General features: G+C 42.1%; 1 long non-coding RNA gene across 1 annotated transcript; it reads right to left on the bottom strand.

Moving 5' to 3' along the window:
- Nucleotides 1-6,724: 6,724 nt before the first annotated feature.
- On the bottom strand, nt 6,725-7,751 carry LOC120670281. The gene is made up of 2 exons (XR_005673181.1): nt 7,132-7,751; nt 6,725-7,003 (listed from the first exon to the last, which is right to left on the bottom strand). It is a non-coding gene; the product is annotated as an uncharacterized LOC120670281 (long non-coding RNA).
- Between the last annotated feature and the right edge of the window lie 363 nt (nt 7,752-8,114).

Here is an 8,114-nt window from a genome sequence, read left to right as displayed (position 1 = left end):
GCGCACGTAGGGTTGTTCTAGGGTCGGCGGGCCACCTAGAACGCCCTCAATCGACGTAGAGACGAAGGAGGATCATCAAATAGTAGATTGGAAAAGCTAGGGTAAGAGAAAATAAAAAGGTAAAAGTTGTATTGATTTGATCGATTGGATACCCTCAATCGGCTGTGACCCTTTATATTTTATAGGGTGGGGTGGACTTATCCCGCAAGGAATCCTATTACATATTTAAATCTACAAAGAGTCCTAGTTGTACTCGGATTCCAGGTAGACCGGTCCCACCGGTCAGACCGGTCGGCGCTTTGCCGGACTTGAAATAGGTTCGACCGGTCGGTACGTTTACGGGCACCGGTCAGACTGGTCTGCCAATTTTGGTCGTCAACATATGCCCCCCTATTTTTTGGTAATGCTTGAAAGCCAAAAAAACAAGCTTCTGGACCAAAATTGTCTCAGGACGATGATAAACACACATCGGCCATTTTTTGTTCTAAGGACGATAAATTCTATCGGCCATATCTTGCTTCTTCTTCAAGCTGATGACGAAACAACTTGCTTAGGCCTCCATACCTGCTTCATGGTCGCCAACCTTGCTAGTACAACCTCCGCTTGCTGTTCCATGGACTTCTTCTTGTGCATCCGTTGCAGCCTCCTCTTTTGGGTGTGAGATAAGCCTGAGGGACACCACCTCGGCTGTAAATACTGATTGTCTTGCTTCACATCTATCTCACTCTCCTTGCTGCAATCAAGTTTGCTTTTGACCAGATTATTGCTAGCAACAATCGGTCTTTGAGAGGCACCATAACTTGGATATGTAGAAGAATATTGAATAAAGTATGAATGCATATACATTCTACTATAATCCAAAGGTGTGTAATAATAAGGATACGAACAGAACCATGGAGCAACCGGCCCACCAAATGAATATGGTGCAAAAGTCTTATTACCTTGTTGCACATGAGAAGCCGATTGCTCACAATGCTCTGATGATGGATTTGTACCTCTAGCTTGATCTGGTCGCTTCTTCTGTTTCTGAGTAGCTCCTTTTTCCTCATAGATGGCCAAGAGTTGCTTGAAACTCGGCCTTTTCTTTTTGGCGTTTCTTGAATTTTTTCTAGTGCTCTCAGAATGACCGGTCAGACCGGTCTGCGCAGACCCGTCCTTTTTTCGCTGCCCGTGCCCCCCGAGCACTCAACCTCCAGATGGACCGGTTAGACCGGTCACCAGACCGGTCAGACCGGTCTGTATAGACCTGGCGCCCTTCTTCTGATCTTGCCCCCCGAGTGTTGAACTGTTTGATGAAGCTTCAAGGGATTTCTTCTTCTGTTCAGATCTTGGTTCGCCAATGACCATATTCTTCCCCTTTGTTGATTCGGCTTGATTTGGCCGAATTAAAATCTTGGGATTCTGAAATTCAACAGTATGCACAGGGAAAGGATTGATATCAATTTGTATTTGTGGAACAACCAATCGTTCTTCATTAATGGCCGATTGAATTTGCCTTCTAAACACATTGCAATCATTGGTTGCATGAGAGAACAAATTATGCCATTTTCAATAAGCATGCCGCTTTAATTCTTCAAGCGGCGGAATAGCACGAGACAATTTAATGTATCCTAATTTATTTAACTCATCAAATATGCGATCACATTTGGATACATCAAAAGTAAACTTAATATTATCTTGCCGATTTTTCTGAATCGGCGGCTTGAGAGAACCGCAAGTGCAAGATTTATATTAGAAGGCCAAGCAAATTCAACAGCATAAACATTATTGTCTTTATCGTCCGAATAATTTGATTCACAACCAATAACATAAACAGGACGATTAGACTTTCCATTGGATTTTTGCAAAGCTTTTTTAGCTCGGCTTTCATTAGCCAGAGCCTTTTGCAGAACTTGACTAACATCTAGAAATTCCTGACCATCTAGCTTTTCTTTATGAAAATCGAGTAAAGCAGCAAAAGCTAGATCAGCCAAGTCTCTATCAAAAATTGTCAAACTATAGCATCGGTTTCTAATGTCTCTAAATCTTCTAATATATTCGGCAACACCTTCATGTATCTTTTGCTTAACCGATGTAAGATGTGACAATTTCAATTCATTTTCACCATTAAAGAAATAATCATGGAATTTCTGCTCTAAATCGGCCCATGTGCGAACTGAATTGTGTGACAATGAAATAAACCAAGTAAATGCAGCACCCGATAGAGACAAAGGAAATAATCTTAATTTGTAAATATCACTAGTAGTACTAGCATCACCACATTGTATAATAAATTGGCCGATATGCTCTAATGTAGTTCTACTATCATCACCAGTGAATTTAACAAATTCAGGAATTTTAAAATCTGTGGATATGCAACATGCTCATATTTTTCAGGGTATGGTCTCTTATAGGATCGGCATCTTCCTTTTGGATCTACACCAAAAGTTTGTCTAAAGATTTTAATCACTTCATCTTTAATGCTGTCGGGTCCAAAATCATCGGCCATAGGCCGATTAGGTGTGCCATAATGTTGAGCAACATTCGGCGGCGTAGAATGCTACAACGAACTTGCTGCCCCATGTGATACATTTGCATGAGGTGCTGAATTATAATTAATTCGGTTACGCTGGTTTGCCAAATTAATTACTAAAGCATTATTAGTTGGACTTTTGCAATTGGCCGAATTATTAATTGCCTTATCGGTATTAGATGCAGATGCATTATTATCACTACCGATAGGCTTCATACCAAGATGTGATTCTATTCGGCTAAAGCGATCATTAAATATATTATGAATATTTTGACCAATAAATTCCAACTTATTATTAACATGAGAAGAAACAACATCATCTATAGCATTAGCTATTTCTGAAGTAAGAGCAGGCTATTCGTTCTCATCGAATTGTACCTCAAACTGCGAAGCATCAAAGGCGGCATCCGGTGTGATCTTCCCTTAACGGTCGATGGAGAAGTGCGAGATGTATTGCTTCATGGCTTCTTCCTCCAACTTCTGGATCTCCTTCTCCTTCTCTTCTCTGATCTTCATTTGGATGTCATCAAGAGCCTTCTGATGTTCGGCCGAAAGTTGCTGGACAGTCGGCCTTTTGATGTTGGAGGCACCAACATCACTAGGTTTAGGAATTTTACCGGCCATGGCAGCCGATTGATTCTATCCCTAGCGGAGTTGCCAAAAAGTATGTTGAAGCCTTTCGGGATCAACACACTGTTGGCGGTCGATTTCAATGATTTTTACCGCCAACATTCCTTCGGATTTCATGCTTTAGGGACCATATTACTATGATTTTTACTAACATTAACAAGTTCCACAAGTTTGGGCCAAAATGGGGCAAACCCCAGGCCGGCAGGCCGGCCTACCCCTGCCACACTTTGCCATGAAACTTCATGGAGGGTGTCCTGAGCCCAAGGCAAAGTCACACCGAGGTGGGTTTGACAAAATTCACAAGATAGAGCCGAAAGGCCTGAACCAAGTTAAGTTGAGGTCAAAACCAGTGACAACCCAAAGAATCATAGCCCAATTCAACTTGTGAAGCAATGTGGGCCTAGAAAACAACAAGTCAGTGCAACACAAGCCTGAGCCGAGCCAGAGCTAGGCTGGCCGGCCTAGGAGAAGCCGGCCGGCCTCTAACCATCACCGTTGAGGCTACGCAACTGCTACCGACCTAAAGAGAAGATCCAGAGCGTCCCTGCAAAGGCGGTGGCCACGCGGCCACATCCCAAGGCCGGCCGGCCCTACCTGGTGGCCTCTGAAGCTCTCCCTTGGTGTGAAAGACAAGCATAACCATCTTACCTGCGTGCAACTGACGCTCAGCTCAATACCGACCTTGGAGTAGTATAAATAGGGTCCAAACCCCCTCTTGTAACACACACTATTCCATAGAGAAGATAGTCTCTTGTACACTTGTGTTGAGTAGGAGGAGAGTGAGGTGAGTGCTCTGGTGAAAGCCGAGCTGAAGGAGCGGACTCGAGTTATCTCGGTCTTACTCCACTTGTATCCGCCTCGGAGGAATTTATTTGAGTAAGTTCCGTGTCTCAACTTCAGTTTCTCGCTAGCTTTACTTTCTATCTTAGTTACTTGTTAAGTACTTACTTTGATCTGCGGGATCCTGAGTCTGCATAAGTAGCAAGTTCTGCTTATTTGAGGTTGCTTTCAATCTAAGTACACGGTAGGAGCAAGTAGCTCGAGAGTTGTGGGCGTGATGCCCAGGCTTGGTAGTTACCTTAGGTTGTGTTCCACCCCACGGAACCGTTGTGGTAGTCGGTAGGTGGTGAAAGCCCTATCCATCCTTTGTAGTCCACCACGTTCGGGTATTTTCATAGCAGTAGTGCAGGTTGCCGTTGGACTCCCCTCTCATCCCTTTCTGAAGTCCTTCCTCTTCCAGCCGCCGAAGCAGATCGAGTCAGTAGTTAGCTTGCTAACTAGTCAGAGTAGTAGGTTATCTGGAGTTAGGCCCTCTTCCCATTATCTTCTTCTCGCTGGTTGTGTCCGGTTGAAGATCTTTAAGTTTGGTCGAAGCTTTACCGTTCCTTAGATTTGATATCCCAGGTATACTCCCTGGTGAAAGCTACAATCGGTCTCTGTGCGCTTACAGAGTAATTCGTTAGGCTAAGGAGTGCCAACACACACGAACGCACTCGAACATGCGATGTGAGGAAGAGCTCGCTGCAGCGCTTCCTGCATAGTCCGGTCAGACCGGTTATACCGAGCGGTCAGACCTGTCACCGCCGGCGAGAATTGTTCGAACCTACGAACGTTAGCCCGGGAAGACCCGTCGGGGCAGGTGCATGTAGGGTTGTTCTAGGGTCGGCAGGCCACCTAGAACGCACTTAATCGACGTAGAGACGAAGGAGAAACAACAAATAGTAGATTGGAAAAGCTAGGGCAAGAGAAAATAAAAAGGTAAAAGTTGTATTGATTTGATCGATTGGATACCCTCAATTGGCCGTGACCCTTTATATTTATAGGGTGGGGTGGACTTATCCCGCAAGGAATCCTATTACAGATCTAAATCTACAAAGAGTCCTAGTTGTACTCGGATTCTAGGTAGACCGGTCCCACCGGTCAGACCGGTCGGCGCTTTGCCGGACTTGAAATAGGTTCGACCGGTCAGACCGCTTACGGGCACCGGTCAGACCGGTCTGCCAATTTTGGTCGTCAACAAGTTCGCCGTTCGTCGGTTTGTGAAACCCCAAATTCGAGTGCTTAATCATACATCCACAATTGTCACATTATTTGAGTTGTGTTTTATCTTGTTCTTGCTTGTGTTCTTCGATTCGCAGGCAGGGATTAACCTTCTTGGCGAGGTCAACCGGATTGTGACACGGTTGATAACCAGAGGAGACGTGGTACTAAGGTTGCAGGGTTCGGATTGTGTGATCTGAAGCCGGATCGTTGTGTCTCTCTCTGCCCAAATCGTTGTTTATCTTGAACCTAATGGAAGATCGGACCCCCTATTCCCACCAGTAAGGATCCGTAAGCGCATGGATATACCATTGTAGCATTTCACCCGAAAGTATTTAGGGTATCATTATTTATATTTTCCCAAGGGATGGTGTGGTGTGTAAAGGTGTTTACTAGATATAAAAGCATGACAGTATGAAATAAATTGTAGACTACAGATCATACAGGTTTAAGTCAAAATAAATGGATAACGAGGGTAATGTGACACACACATATCAGTCATCTCTCAAGATAAAGAATAAACGAATACATGTAAGGTTAGCGGGAGCATAGGCATATAACAAGAGTCCTAGTACGACTATTCATACAAAAGCAAGGGTTATATTAGTCACATGCTTAGAGCTGCAGGTGCTAGGAAATTAGGGATATCGGGAAGAATGTCCCGCACTAGAGTACATCCAGTCCCGTTATATCTTTGCATGAACTCCTACACAGTATCCGAACGTCGGGGATCACTAACCACCAAGCAGCTTCGTGGCGGACCAAACGGGACTGTCACCACTTGCGGTCTACCCCAGTCAATCCGTGGAACACCACGCCCGTGTATGAGGTCACTACCCTAGCTACCCCGGGTCTCCTACCCTTCGGATGGACAAGTAAAACGCTAAGGCAAGCCCAAAAGCACAATGAACCTACATCCTTACCCAGAATATCTGGTCTAAGCATGCAACCAAGATCATTTATGAATAAACAGAACATTTTCAGTGTAACGACAGTCGGAATACATAGCCATTCTGGAGGCTGATGACACTGCAAGAAATCATTTATTCTATGACAAAACAAATTCGTTACAGATTGCTGAAAAAACATCATAAAACAGCATCTATGACGATTTCGTGACGACTTCAGATAACGTCATGTATTGAGCGTCACAGATTAAATCGAGCGATGTTTTTTCTATAATCGTCACAGATTGGCACGATCTATGACGTTTCTAAACCGTCACAAAATGACCCGAAGCCCACTTAACCCAACCCAAGCCCAATATCTATGACAAAAATAAACGTCACAAATATTGTCACAGATAATGCCATGTGGCAACCAACGTGGCAGCTGACATAGCGCCCGACGTGGCTTTTTTTGGCTGCTTACGTGGCACTTTTCTAGCTACTAATATGACAATTTCTTTTTTGTTTGCTGACATGGACAATGACGTCACCAACTCACCATTACAGCCTATTTTATTAATGGGCCGGTATCAAAAGCAGGACACTAATTTAGCACAAACATTTTCCAGCCCACTGAATTCAACCAAAATTAGACTATTTCAGACCATTTCCAAAATTACCATTGCAACCCAAAACAATATACAAAGCTTATTTTTAAAGAAATATACAGTACCAATCATCCAATACTCAAGCCTACTGTATCGATCATAACAATATAAAGGCTATTTCAACAAAAATACAACAAAAACAGACAAATACATGAGTTCATCTTATGATCCGAACAAGTAGACAAATTATATCATTGTCCTGACACATGCAATGGTCCTCCTTTTGACATGTCCACATACATCCAATGAATCTTCTCGTCAATAAGCTGTAACAACCAAAATATATGCAAATCTTAATAAAGAGAACTACAATATCCAATAGGAACCACTGATTCTTTCAGCATACATGCTAACATGCACATAATAATGAAAGGCAAGAAGAATCCAAGCATACCAGATGCACCCTGCAATAGACTGAATGCTTGCAAAAGAAGTTAGAGGACGTCAACAGCACCCTGCGATAGACACTCTTTTTAGTTATCATCAAGTGAGCTAAAGATTTGTGGGAAAACTATATTAGTTAGAAGCAAAGAATAGTTTAAATAGAAGGTAAAGGCAAAGAATAATTGAAGCACTATTATTAGTGAAAAGAAGCTTAAACAAATAGTCAAATAGATATAGTTCCATGAAAGCAATAGACACACATCCACGTGTAAGGATATACATCTCCCTGAGAATGTTAGTAGATAAGTCAAATAAAGGCTTCCCACTTAATCCACTAGTCACCTGAGCCAATGGATGTGTATCTGCAGGTGGTGGCCTAGAAACTATGGTGTTTGATATAATCTGTGTGGTCAACAACATCGATATAAATTAGCACCAAATATAAGTGAGAAGTACAGATTGCCGGAGTGGTTAAGAATGTTAATCTTAAACGTAATTTACTTGGAGAAGGCTTCTATCTTCAATTAACTAAGATTTGACACAATGCTAACATAGTTTACTTGGAGAAGGCTAGGACATAATGCTACCATGATAGCACGTTCTCTATTGGCATAAAAATAGATTTGTTTACAAAGGAATATTATACAACATATGCTAGTTCAAGATTTCACATATCCAATTGGCGTACATAACACAAAAACATTTGCATCGGATAAAAGGAAATTGCACCACACATATTAATTATAATAATATTAATTATAGGGACAATTCTAGCTTCTATCTTCCAATTACAACATATTAATTATAATAATATCTACATTTGGTCAGAAAATTTTAAAAATTTACATGACAACATAATAAGAGTTCATAAGCTTGTCATAAAAATTTCAAATGATTTTTGTAAAGTGAAACTATACATTATTCACAGGTGGATACATCTCTCGCATAGTTTCATATAGCTCAAGTCAAACTTTGAAGTTTGTACACCATAAA

Source organism: Panicum virgatum, chromosome 4N, assembly GCF_016808335.1.
Source record: "Panicum virgatum strain AP13 chromosome 4N, P.virgatum_v5, whole genome shotgun sequence".
NCBI classification, from domain to species: Eukaryota; Viridiplantae; Streptophyta; class Magnoliopsida; order Poales; family Poaceae; genus Panicum; species Panicum virgatum.
This window is presented reverse-complemented; position numbering and strand designations above follow the sequence as displayed.